Genomic DNA, 14,559 nt, shown 5'->3' on the forward strand with positions numbered 1-14,559 from the left:
GGCCAGCAGTGGCACACAACAATGGCACCACCCTAGTGTCAGACAGCCATTGGAAAGAGATTGCCTGACTCCGGGCACCCTCCTTTTTCTCAAGCCTTTTCGCATGGAACTGTGAGGCCTGATCCTGGTCCAGGTAATCGCACATGAGCAATTAATAGTCCAATTAGGGGCCCGTCATTCAGACGAGCTGCTCCGGAATGCTAAACACGGTGCAGGGAGGGACATACAAGCAAGTATGAGCAAGACGACGTAGTGTGGGAGTTAGGAGTTTCATGGTGAACAGGGAGGGATGCAAAAGGAGAGAGAGGGATGGAGGGAAGGGGCAGGGAGATGGCAGTGTGGTGTGAAGCAGAGGCAGAGGTAGAGGTGAGGAGGGACATTAGAGAGAGGGAGAAGAGGAATGTCAGGAGAGCAAGAGGAGATGGAAATGATGGAATGTGTAGAGGGGAAGACAGAGGAGAGGAGGCAGTAACACAACTGAAGGAGGAATGAGAGCAAAAGAGGGAGGAGAGGAGGAAAGTGGCACCGGAAAGTGTGGAGTGAGTACTGTGGAAGTACTGGGCCAGAAGAATGCTCTGGAGCAGGTGGAGAAGGAAGCAACTGAAGGGCGAGATATAAGTGGGTGTCAAAAGACTAGCAGGGGCAAACTCTAGTGCAGCCCTGCGATTGGGAGGGGCCCTATAGCCACACCAGGAGTGGTATGTGAAAGGACATTGGGCTCCAACTCTTCCTCAAGAGTCTAATGCCTGACCTCCATCAGATGTCCTAATAGTGCCATGGCGGTGATGACCAGTGTAGAGTCCAGGAAGACTAAGGGGAGATCCTGGTGAATTCTGTGTCAGTCAAAGGCCAGCACTAATAAAATAGTGCCAGTGAGAACTATACAGTTCCAGAGACTAGGAGTGAAACCCCTAACCTAGGAAGTGAGAGGCAAACATGGCACTACAGCCCCGAAAGAAGCACAGAACAAGATAAGCATGCCACTTGTTATTTTGATCCAAACTTGGCCACTGTTGATTTAGTTATCATGACAACTGTGGTAACAAGAACAAAGAAATTGGAGAACACCGGATATGTTTAAAGTTGTTTGTTGTTCCCTCAGCCGTTACCGAGTAGTCTTAAAAACATGTACTATTTTTAGTATTGACTGATATTAGAAACCATGCTCATTATGAGTTGTGAGGTATTTAACATATGCAATAATTCGGAGGCATTTTCTAAAAATGGGTGGAATTTCCCCCTAAATTTAATTTCAACAAATGTTTGTTTCTGGCACCTTCCTCCCAGAGCGACAAAACCCTTTACCCAAAATGGAAAGGATGTGATAGCTCAATCAACTAACTTTCAGATCAAAAAATATAAAGGTATAATGAAGGGGGTGAACTGTGATGTGGAGGGAAATATAGCCCCTGAAGACTAGAAATAAAGAGGCCACAGTGATTTATAAATGCCCATTGTATACACAAGTGTTTGAAGGCATTGTAGGGTCAGCATAAAAATGGTGATGTCAGACATGAGGCCTGTTGAACCAACAATAGTCCTAAATCACCAAGGAAAGAAAGTGTGCTTGAATCTCAAAAGGGCGAAAATATGTGCAATGCATTTCAGCAAGAAAAAGAAAGACATGTGGCTGATAATGCTGCTTTAATCAATCCATGGAGAGCTGCACTTTTACTTAAAGAGACAGCTGTGCGGACATTATCTTCCATGTAATACCAGATTGTGCTCCAGTCATCCAAAATTGAAATCAAGCTCCTTGCATTTACAAGAAATAAGAGTTTCCTTTTTGTTTTTCCTCATCCAAATGACTATGCAGAGAGAAGTGCTCACTAGACTTTCAGAGTTTAAACATGGGTTTCTCATATAACTGCCCTATACATATGGACAATCCAGAAGTGAATCTCATGTATTTTAAAACTGTTAAATTAAAGAAACATGTTGCATATGGATAAGGCCCAGGTCCCTTATAAGATGTCATGTAAAAGTGCATTGGGTGTGAGTTTAAAAGCCATTTGCTTGCAGGGTACATGAGCCGGTTATTTCTCCAAAGATGAAACTTAACCTCCAAGACGTTTCCTCTGCTGCCCCGAAGAAAGGGGTCTGGTTGTCAACCATCAAACGGGGTCATTACTTAAAAATATTTGTATTGTATTTGTATTTTATTGTTTATATAGCGCTTCAATCCAAAGCGCTTTAACAGAAAGAAATACACTGCTTAAATTTAAACCACGGTTAAGGCTGATAAGGCCATGCCTGTTCTTGCAGCATAAGTGACCTTGTGGTCACAATTCCCATACAATTTTCCACTATGAGTTGCTATCAGGACCTCACAGGCCTTGATATGATTATAATATGATATGGAATTTATAACGCGCCTATACACAAGTGTTTGAAGGCCTTGAAGGGGAGGCGAACATAAAACATGAGCCAGCCTCTGCCTGGTCATTTGCCTAAGGGTAAATGCAATTTAAGAGAGCAAAGGAAAAGGCTGCAGTTGAATTAACAGGAAAATGCATATTATTGCATAAAAGAGGAGCGTAGATGCCACAATGGCCATTAGAGAATTGTATTAAAGGTGACAGTAATCCCCTTTGAACCATGCTAAAATGATGTTTGTGTGATAAACATGACTAAAGTTACAAATGAAAATCTGATTTGGGCCTTCCCTTGATTCCGAGAGATTTGAAAGTGGGTGAAGGAAATACTTAACATAAAAACTATGAAGTGGCATATTTTTCACTGATATGGTTCCTGAGTAAATAAAGAAAAAATGTATCTCTGCATAGGAAGGCCGAGCCGACTTCAGATTGGCATCATCTGATTTGCCTTAAAATGTAGTTCTTAAAAATATATTCATACATGTAAAGATTTGAAAAATGAGGGTACTGGCCATGTTGATAGATCTTTAGAGTTTGGAACATGCCGAGCCCACCTGTCAAATTAGGATGATGAAGCATTCTCCACCCACAGATGTCCCAAATCACTCCCCTCATCTCCTTACCCTATTAGCACACAGGTGGGAGGTGGGTAGAGAAAACCAACCAATCCCTTTCACGTGAATCATGACAAGTTTGTGATGTCATTTGCCCTATAAGTAGATCAGTTTGCATTAGAACTAGGCTTTTTAACTTATTCCGGGAGGCAACCTACTGTTGAACTCTTGTGAGAAACATACAAGCAGAGAGCCCCAAGTCTTGCATTGGAGACAGGAACCAGGAGACATAGAAGCTGGCTAGGACCCCTTGGAGGATTCAGAGATCCTTGACTGAACCCCTTGCTGCCCCAGCTGTGCCCTGCTGTTCCCTGCTGTCCATTACAAGGCCTCTCCTGTAAGTAAAACTATCCCTAAATCCACAGATTGTGAAGGTCCTGCATTTTTCAAGCATTGTTTTAGTTATTTCCCCATAGCAAAATATCCTGTTTGTCTGTGTAGATCCTTAGCATATTTAATTAAAGTAAATCAATTAATTCCCCTATAGAAATCACGGGAAGTGCTTTGTTGGCATTTGAAACCAACAAGCTCTTTGCAGTTTGTTTTGAGCTGGTGTAGACCTAAGTACATGCCAAAGGAATTAATCCCAAAACCCTGTTTCCACAGGAGTGTGCACGGTGAAAAACGAAATTCCCCATTTATCCCCTTGATTTTAGATCAGAAGTGGGAAGCCTGGTATTTCTTTGCATGTGCAGGGTGCACAATAAAATTGCCCCTTTGTTCCCATTGTGCTCTGACCAAAACCACAAAGCTCTGCCTGTTTTGTTTAGGTGTGGCAAAACAAATGTTCCCATTGCTTTTTTCTCCTCATCATGCACCTGTGGTAAAAAGTAAAAGAAAAACGATTGTGCCCCTTCAATCCCTTTTTTCCAAAAAGCATATTTTATCAGAATCCCACAGTGATTTTCCCATTGTGTTCCTACTCTCTGTCACTGGCCTTCAATTCAGAGGGGTCAAGTCTAATTGATGTTTGGAGGGTGGGCTTTGCTGTGAGAGAACTAGAGTATAACCAAATCAGAAATCACTGTGCATCTTGAATAGTTCTTTTTCTGTATTGGTGGGTGATTTGAAAATAAATTGTGACTCCATATCTCAGTATTCTCTCTGGGTTGGTGCCATTATAGAAGTAAATTGTGCTTTTGTGTTGCCACAGCATTGATGTTAGTCTGGCTGTAAAATTTGGTTTAGATAAATTAAGAAATATCTATATTCTTAATAGACCGGCCCGGTTCCTAGTCCATTGTGGCACCGGGTATTTGTTGGGGTTGGGTGCGAGACAGGTTCAAGGCCTTACCAAACTGAACCGAATCAAAATCATAGTGATTTATTCTGAGCCACATTCATTGGGGGGAAAGGAACTCCCTCAGTTGAATTTGACCGCGTAATAAAATGCAATAGTGAACATCTCTGATATTCACATGTTTACCCCTTTTGCACATGGATATGGCTGCTGAACAGAAGGGTTGTCATACATCTGAACCTTTAAATTCCCCATGTTGGGCAAACAAGGAGAGTTTCCTTCTGGGTGGGTGAGAGTCCATTGAAAGGAATGGATGGGTAGGAAGCTTGGTGGGTGAATTAATTCAGTCCAAGACGGGTGACACCCGCCTAAAGCGTGTGAGCTGAGCAAGACATCCCTGACTTAGCAATGGTACATTCATAATGTCTGCAGACCCCTGAGGGTAAGCCTGCTGGGGACACAGAAAAAAGGCATAATGCCCCCCTCACCCACTGCTCTGTCCACTTGTAGAAAGCACTTTATGTCAATGTTGATGCCCATGCGGAGGTGCCCTTTATCAAAGATAGCAGGCATTTATTTGTGGGAATTCCAAAAGCTTTTAATGCATTGCAAAAAAGGCTGGTGTTTATTCAAACAGTGGATTCAAGGTCTGTCACAGTGTCGTATGCAGATGTATGTCTCTTCAAGCAACTTGCTTTCTGACTGAGTCAAGGGTATGCACAACAGTAGCTAGCACTGGATTTTAAGGGACAGTGTTTGGAGTCCTACATTTATTTATTTATTGTTATCACTTATAAAGAGTGCTAAACCCTGAGGCATCAAGGCGCTGTTACAGAGCAATTGTTGCTCAGAATTAACATTAGTTCAGGTTAGTGAGGGAGGTACCCCGCGTTCAAGTTACTTCAGTTACACAAAGAGCCATGTTTTTAAGGCTTTACGGAAGGCCCATTAGTATTGTTCTGCTCGTAAGGCAGGGGTCAGTTAGTTCCAGTGTTTGGCTGCCATGGTAGGGAAGATTGCGCCGCTGTCTTTGTCTCTGTTCAATTTCAGCCGGACTAGATGGTGTGTGCAGGACTGAAAGCTGCACATGTGCAAATGGCAAAGACGAATGTTGGCGATTGTGAGTGGTTGAGGACCCCGGGGGCGGAAGGCCGTTGCTGCAATTGACAGTGCCTTTGTACTGCTTATTTGGATGCTGATCAGGCAAAGCAGTGTGGCAACAGGTACCATCACACTTCCGCTGCAACGCTGAGTTTGTAATCAATTTTCAGGCACACTCTGAAGTTCTGGTATTTTTTTGACAGTCGCAGGACGAAATGGCCTCTGGATCTGGGACTTTTGTATTGATGATCATGTTCATCACCAAACAGACACCATAGGGTCTTATTTAGATTATGACGGGAAATCACATGGTACAATGCAATGTGGAGATCAACATTAACGTATGTGATCAAAAGCGATGCACAGGCTGATTTCGACCTATTCGTCATGCAAGCAGTAACAGTGAATTCTGCATGTTATAACACAAAGACACCATATTCGATAATTACCGGCAATAAAACACCACATGGGTAAAGTACCGGAAACGCGCCAACCTACCATTTCTGGATGTTTAATGCATGACATGATATTGCATTTATAACGCGCCTATACACAAGTGTTTCAAGGCGCAAAGAGGCAAGGGAGGGAAACAGAGAGGGAGGACAAAAGACAATGATCTTACTAGGCCTAGTGACATTGAGATTGTGCAAGTGCAGCGTAAGGGAGGGGAAAAGTGCCAGCGGAGGGGGAAGATGGGAGAGTGCAGTACAAAGGATAAAACGAGTAGTGCAGCCAAGCATGTGGCAAGTGTGAGGTTAAGTGATGACAGCAGGTGTCAAATAAGTGTAGGTAAGGGCATTGTAGGGTTACAGATACAGACCCAAAGTACAGGGGTTGCTAGGCAGTGGAGGTCTGCAACTGGAAGGGCAGGGACCTGGGCCCAAGTTCAGAGAGTAGCCAGGTAACCAGTGCAGAATCAGGCAGGAGATCAGCAGGGGAGAGGAAGAGAGAAGGCAGAAGCAGAGGTGCTTCCAGAACCAGAGTTGGTTCTCCTCAAGTTTCAGAGAGGCTGTTCCAGAGGGGGGTGCCAGCAGAAGGAGATCTACCCCAACTCGTTGCTTGGATACACGACTGACCCCGAGGGAGTTGGAGATGGAGGAGCGAAGAGCCTGAGTAGGAAGATATTTAGGAAGAGAGAGTTGAAGCTATTGAGGCCCCAGGCCCCAGAAGGAGGCCTTGTAGACAATGCAGAGGTTCTTGAACTTGATCCTTGCAGCCACTGGGAGCCAGTGGAGAGATTTTAGGGCTGCAGAGATACGATCCCTGGGTTTGAGGCCAAGGACAAGTCTTGCAGTCCTGTTCTGGATGTGTTGCAGAGGATGGAGGGTAGAGGCAGGCAGATTTATAAGGTGGCTGTTGCAATAGTCCAGCCTAGAGAGAACCAGAGCTTCCGGGGGAAGGTGAGGAAAGGAAGAATACCTCTGGGGAGGTGTAGCTGGTAGTTAGACTTCTTAGAGATATGAGGAGAGAAGGAGAGTGTGGAGTCGAAGATGACCTTGAGGTTCTTAGCCTCACAGGTGGGAGCAGGAAGAGGGCCAAGTGAGGCCAGCCAGAAAGTGACAGGAAAGGAAGGTGCAAGTGAGCTGATGAGGAGGATATCCATCTTGCTGGCATTCAGGCTGAGATCAATGGTGGCACACCACTCATGGATTGCAGACAGGCAATCCAAGATGAGAGGGGGAGAAGTGGCACCAGAGAGGAGCCTGAATATGAGCTGAGTGTCATCCGAATAGCACTGAAAGTTGGAGCAGAGAGCGGCAGTGCGGTGGGCAAGAGGTGCCAGGTACTGGTTGAAAAGCCAGGGAGAAAGGTTAGACCCCTGAGGAACACCACATGTAGAGAGAGAGAAAGAAGAGAGGAAGGACCCGAGTTGGACCTGGGAGGGTCGGTCCGAGAGGAAAGAGGTCAGCCAGGCAGGGCCTGATCAGTGATACCCAGGTTATCACTGAGCCAGTTAAGCAGAATGGCATAGTTGATTGTGTCAAAAGCAGATGAGAGATTGAGTAAGATGAGGCCAGAGGGGTGATTAGCATCAAGGTTAGAGAGCAGGTCTTCACGGATGTTCAGGAGAGCAGTTTCCATGCTTCTGGCTGCTCTGAAGGTTCTAAGTGATCCGACCGTGGCTGATTTTGCCGCAGCCGGAATGTTCGCATGAGAAAGGTGCGAACCACCAAAAGTTTGCAACTTTCTCGTGCGAACACACGTACATACATTTCACCCGCAACCCCCGCTCACTATACTCAGAAGTATAGTGAGCGGGGTGTTTCTTAGATCGGACTTGTCTAGAAACCTCATCAGGGGTGAACAGAGGAACGGCACAGACAAGTGGAGAAGAGGTAGCTGCAGCGAGGCCATTGGTAGAGGAGAGAGTAGAGAGAGAAGGAGAAGAGGATAAGAGGGTGGACATGATGTCCTGTGTTTTAGAGATTAAATGAGAGGCCAGGGCTGTGCAGAGGGCCTGGGAGGGGACAGGAGAGATAGAGACTGCAGCAGGATTGTCCAACTCCTTGCAGATTTTAAAGAGTTTGGCTGAGTTGTTAGATGTGACAGAGACACAGGCTTGGATGTGAGCTCTCTTCTTAGTGAGGACAGAGAGTCGGTATTGCCTTTGGAGCAGGCGGCAGGCCAGTTTGTCAGTGGAAGCACACAATGCCAGCCATTTCCTCTCAGCCACCCTACACTTATGTTTAAAGGTGACCAGGTCAGAGTCATACCAGGAGTTGCACTTGGCTTTGGGCTTTAGGCGGATCCTCATGACAGGGGCAAGTACGTCAAGAGTGTCAGAGATAGAGGAGTGGAGCATGGAAAGGGCTGTGCCAGGATGTGAGTCAGCCAGAGGTGAAGGCGAGAAATGGTCCGCAAAAGCATCAACTGACATACGCTTCATGAGTCGAATGACCAAGAAGGTGCATGGCAGTGTGTGGGTTGGCTCGGCTTGAGGGGTAGAGAGAGAGGAGAGGAGAGGAGAAAGTGATTACTCCAGGAGAGAGGAGAGGTGAGAGGGTTAGAGAGGGGGAGGTCTGAGGAGGTCTGAATATCCAGAGTGTGCCCTGCAGAAGGAGTCTGGCCAGAAGGAAGAATAGAAAGAGAGAGAGAGAGTCACAGAGATTGTGAAAGAGTCCAGAGGAGGGACATGAAGCATCCAGGTGGAAATTGAAGTCACCAAGGAGGAGGAGTTGATCCATGCTGATAGCAGCCATTACTGGACATACAATCCATATACAATCCAGGAAACCGTAGGCCATCCAAAACAAATGAGTGAAAGACAAAGGACTCTGGGGATGCTGCAGGTGGGAAGGATACCAGTGGGCAGCTAAGGAAGCCAAAATTCAGCTAGCAGGATCTGCCACTCTTGTCAGAGGAGGTGGCCATGGAGGCCCCCAGGCTGCATGGTAACCTCAAGGCCAAACCGCACCCAGCAAGCATGCTGAACTGGTGGACCATGTGTGAGCTGTTTCTATGTACCCCTGGAGTACTGAGGTCTTCCACAAGCTCTGACCTGAAAAGATGAGTGTAAAGCACCAGAAACATGTCAACCTAACGTTTCTGGTTGTGGAATGCATAGAGAAACAATGCTGCTGGCTGCCATTACTGGACTTGCAATCCATATAGAATCAGGAAACCATAGGCCATCCCAAAAAAATGGGTGAAAGACAAAGGACTCTGGGGATTCTGCAGTGCAGGTGGGAAGGATACTGGTGGGCAGCCAAGGAAGCCATAATTCAGCCAGCAAGGTCTGCCACTCTTGTCAGAGGAGGTGGCCATGGAGGCCCCCAGGATGGATGGTAACTCCATGACCAAAAGTGCACACAGGAAGCATGCTGAACAGTGTGACCCAGTCCCGGACCATGCTTGAACTGTGTCCTCATAGCCCCAGAGTACTAAGAACTGACACAAGCTTTGGGATGACCTGAAAAGACAAGTGTGAGGAATCCTATGGCCACGGGTGGCAGATCTGCACTGGACCCTTTCATGCATGCCTGAGAGCTTACGTCTACTTGGGTCGTGGAAATAACCGGAGTGTCAAGGTTAGGGGATGAAGAAGTCGGAGAAGTTTCCCAGATCGCTTCTCTTGAGTATCAATCCATCCATGTCAGGGGTCCCTAATTGTGGCCATATGGGAGGTTGCACATGTGCCTGATCTCCTAGTAGTTTGTCTGTGTAACTAACGCTGTAGTCTCAACAGAAATGCCACCCTTAACCTGACAATGGCACCCACCTCTGGGTTTCATGTCTGTGGATATCCCAGAGAGGGGAAAACACTTCACAATCCACTTGAAAAGCCACTGAACACAAGGGTCTATAGATGAGCAACCAGCCATAATAGATGTCCAAATTTCACAAGGCACCCCAGACAGGCCGGATGGTGAGGTTACTTGGCTGCCCACGGTCACACATTTAGGCATGTTTAATTGCACAAATGTTTTTTTAATGTCACTGAACCATGTTTTTTCCCCATAGACGGCTCCTTTAGTGTTCAGGAGGAACCATTCACGTCCCAGCAACCAGCAACTGCTAGGTCATCTGTTCGGGCCAGCACCCATGGCCAGCACCCACAGACCCATTAAAACCTTTGACACCACTGCAATCATCACCATCTCGCCTGCAGCAGCAAGCAACTCTGCCACCAAAACATCCAGTGAGTCAAGAGAAGGTGGTAAGTGCAAGGGGATGCACACGCCCCCTGTGCTGAACGCAAAAACCCTGATGAGACCCAAACCAAACACACATGTACTGCATCCATTGAGATGTCTTAGAACATCCCTGATACGTTTTTTGCAGTCACAAGCCTGAGACCACAGTACAGCAGGCTAGAACCCAAGCATTGCAAGAACTGTCTCGCACGGTGTTGAAGGGGGAAAGACATTTTGAAGAGCATCACCGACCCATGGATGTGAAAACTGTCACTGAGAGACTACATTTTATTTATTTTAACATTTGTGCAACGACCAGACCCATGGGTATCACAGCGTTTGTACAGGGTAATAACAGAGTGCAACCACCTGGAAAAACTGCTGCTGTAATCACCATTCAGGTCAGGCAACTGATCTCAACATACATGAGGCCTCCATTAATTAGGCCATCTGGCCAAGGGGCATGGAGGCAAGGCAGAAACTTAAAGGTGGCCTTGTGGAATATGCAGGGTTTCAGGCGCTTGCCATCAAATTATGAATTTTGGGCCAACTGCAACCTTATTTGCCTGCAGGAGACATGGCTAATTGATATCCCAATATTTCAAATCGAGCTAAAGCTAAATTCCATCAAATGGATTGGGTTACAACTCAGGAGAAATTCCTCAAACTTAAGGATTTTGATAGATTCCTCTTCGGTCATAAACATTTACGCACAATGGCTGATTATTTGACGAAATGTCCATCCCCACAACTAAGATTGAAAATTCTGAGATTCTGCTTCAACCTATGGCCGGTTAATGAAATTCTATTAAGACGAGGTTTGATTAAAAAAGAATCAGGGCATTGTCGATTTTGCAATGATATAACCACTATAGAAACATCACAACACATAATCATGAAATGTAAAGCTTTTGACTCCCATCGTGTCAAACTTGATAAATGTGTGAATTTGAAGTACTGCAATCGCTCAGATGCCGAAACTTGGGCGGCAATCTTTAACTCTCCTAAGATATCTGTGAGACTAACAACCATTGCAATTCTAGATGCAGCGTTCCCAGAAGAGCAAAAAGGTCCTATTATTTATTAATGGAAAACAATCCATTGCCAAAATTAATGCTCAATGTGCCTGTGAAAATGTGTTTTAAATCTCTCTATTTTTCTTAGATATGCATATAAAAAGCATACAAATAACAATCATGATACATATCACAGTATAATGATATGATCCTGTGCACCTTATAGTCCTGTATTTCTTCTGACATTTCTACTTCTGGTTTTCTATTGTCTTCTTTTAAATAATGATGTACTAATTGTTTATTGTCAAAAACGGAACGATGGTCATCTTCTATTGTTAATGTTTTTGTTATTCTGCGTTTGTACAAAATAAAATATTTGTAAAGTTGTCGTTTCAACTAAAGCAAATAAAAAAAATAAAAAAAAAAATATCCCAATATTATATGGTTTTACGGTTTGTCACGAACCCGCACAATGGGGAGTTAGAGGCAGGCCTTTTGGCAGGCTTGTGTGTGCTTTGCGAATGAAAAACATGATGTCCCTGGAAAAACTGCCATTAGATACAAGTGATATTTTCGGTGTGAAATTGAAACGATGGGAGGTAGGCAGTTCCTCTCCTGGTACATGTCTCATATTTAATGTCTATTTCAACACCATGGTGGGGGATTTGTCAACATGTTTTTATTGGTTCGCAGATGCTCTAGAGAAATACGTCCTGAATGAGGAGGCGCGCTATATGGTTATGGGCGATTTTAAATTGTGAGTGCCTGGATGACAGCCAGTAGTTTGTATATTAGTCGAAATGGAGGGATATTAATAAGAAAAGAATTGGAAGAATGGGAGATGTTAGTGCTTAATGGTAACATTGAGGGTCATGTGCCCCCTCATTTTAGGTGGACCAACAGTGTGGTTAAATCCACTTTAGATTATATTTTTGTTTCGTCGGAACGCTTTCAATTATGTAGGAGTTTAAATTTGCTGGATTTGGGGGTAGTGACCACAGTCCGCTACTTCTTACTATGGTTTGGAACAGGGTCTGTGCACTATCAGAACCAGAACTAAGGGTGGAGATTAGAGAAAGAGTCCATGCTTTGATCTGGAGACCCTGCATGTCTAGTAGATTCAATAATAGGATTGAGGAGTATTATGACATGCGAGGCTTTGAGACACTTCAGCCTAGGAGTTTTTTCTGTTGGTACAATATATCCTTCAAGGACTCATCAGTTAAACAGCTAGACTGTGATGAGGTGAAACAATTTCATAGTCCTAAATGTGATGAGATAACCCATAGGAATAAGGACCTTGGGAGTCAGCCATGGGCAGCAATATTTGTGGCTTCTGCTGGCCCTCCTCAAAGGAGAAAGTTGAAACACGAATATTCCAACTGGTCGAAGGCCCATAGATTTTAAAAACATAAAAAAGATGCAGAAAACATGTTGAATTATATTCATCAGAATAATGGGTCACTGTTCTGGGCATTAATTAAGACTATAGGCCATCAATACTCGATGCAGGCACAACTCATTGCAGGTTGTGTATGGGTATATCATTTTTCTAACCTATACTGTAATACCAACAGAGTGGATCAAATGGCATACGTATCTGACAAGTCCACTCAGTTGGAGTTAACCTGGGGTATAGATCTGGATAACGTCCTAATGGCCATTAAAATGTACAAAATATCTAACGCGCCTGGTCCAGATGAGATATTAAACCTCTCTCTGAAATCTGCTCCTGAGCTATGGGTGGGTGTCTTACTGGATCTTTCCTGCAATATAGTGCGTTTACACATGTTCCCACCATCATGGAAGGCTGCAGTGATCATTCTTATTTATAATGCAGAGGATAGGTTAAATCCTTAAAACTACTGGCTGATATTGCTATTAGATGTGTCATACACAATATTTGCTACTATGCTTTTGAGGGGTCTCCAGAATTGGGATAATCAATCAAACTGTGTGGAGGCCTACCAATCAGGTTTTAAGAGGGGATCAATTATCACACTAAATGGCTTGGTCATTAGGTTACTCTCTAATCAGGTATGCACATCTAAAAGACAATTATTTTTCGGGTTCACTCCCTATAGCACACTTCGACCACTGGTTCCTAGATATCACAAATGCAGTTGACTGCATGAGAAGACTTGGATTATGGGATAAGCTAAGAGAGCAGGGTTGCCCGCCAGCCCTGGTTAGCATGCTAGAGACACTGCATTTGGATACCAGATTTAAAATTAGGCTGGACCAGAGAGGCACTTGCTCAGACTGGAGCGAACAGGGCCTGAGCCAGGGGTGTGTGCTAGCCCCTTTCCTCTTTAACATGCATATTTCCAATCTGGAGGGTTCGCCTCCAAGGTGTTAGGTCCAATCTGCCGAAACTAGGGTCCTTGCCGAATTTCTTACAATCGTCTTCCCCCCACTGTCCCTTAGTGGGTGAAACCTCGTCTCCCAAATCTATTTCCTCTGGGAATTTGAAGTGTGCTCATCTCAAGTCTTACTTGTGTCAGAATCCGAGTCCTCGGATTCGTGACTCACCTGTTTGCTTCTTGTGGATTTCTTCTTTGAGTGCGCGGGTTTCTTTTTCCTGGATGAGCGTGCCTTGTAAAGGTAAGCTCTGGAGTCTTCTGAATCCAGTCTGCTGGGCTTCGGAGAACGGGTAAGTCCGCGACTCCCGGTCGCGGTGGTGCCGAGGCTCAGGTACGTTCAATTGTTCCAGGAAGAATCCAGGACGGAACCAGGATAAGGGTACGGGGTAAATTAGGTTTCGAATTGAGCAATAGGAAAGAGGGGGTGGAACCAGGAAGGATGGAAGATGGATATCAGGGTTTACGAGGAAAAAAGGGGCTAAACACTAGAACACAACTTGCCGGGCGAGAAGCAGGCAAGCAGAACGTTGAGACGTGCGGAAGCGCGGGGCGTGTCTGTTTTCAAGGGAGCATGAGGTCCGCACAGATGACTAGACCACACTGGAACATAGCGTCGGCCATGTTGAAGGTGAACAGTGTAATGTCTATTGACTGAGGGACCAGGCAGACCATAAGGGTCGATATCCTCGATACATGACAGCATGCCTCCTCCTAAACTCCAGTCCACCCGGCTTGCCTGGGTGAGCCCGGTGAAAACGTTGCAAAAGGCGTGGTGCATTCATATTGGAGACTGGTTCCCAAGTTCGTTCACTAGGCGGATAGCCTTTCCATTCCACCAAATATTGAAGACAACCTCTTCTGTATCTGAAATCACAGATCCGGGACACTTCGAACTCGGTTTGATTGTCAACAAGGAGTGGAGGAGGTCGAGGACTTGGCTTACTTGACTGATGGAAGGGTTTCAGCAGTGATGTATGAAAAACAGGGTGGATCTTCTTCCAAGTGGTGGGTAATTGGAGTCGAAAGGCGACTGGGTTTATAATCTCTATTACTGAGAAGGGTCCGTAGAAGCGAGGAGCCAATTTGTTGGGTCTTAGGTGTCTGGGTAGATAACGCGATGAGAACCAAACTTTATCTCCGACAGTGTAAAAAGGCCCGGGACACCTTTTGGTATCCGCAAACCTCTTTATGTCCATCCTGGCCTTTTCTGGAT

Source organism: Ambystoma mexicanum, chromosome 10, assembly GCF_040938575.1.
Source record: "Ambystoma mexicanum isolate Mex_15411 chromosome 10, UKY_AmexF1_1, whole genome shotgun sequence".
NCBI classification, from domain to species: Eukaryota; Metazoa; Chordata; class Amphibia; order Caudata; family Ambystomatidae; genus Ambystoma; species Ambystoma mexicanum.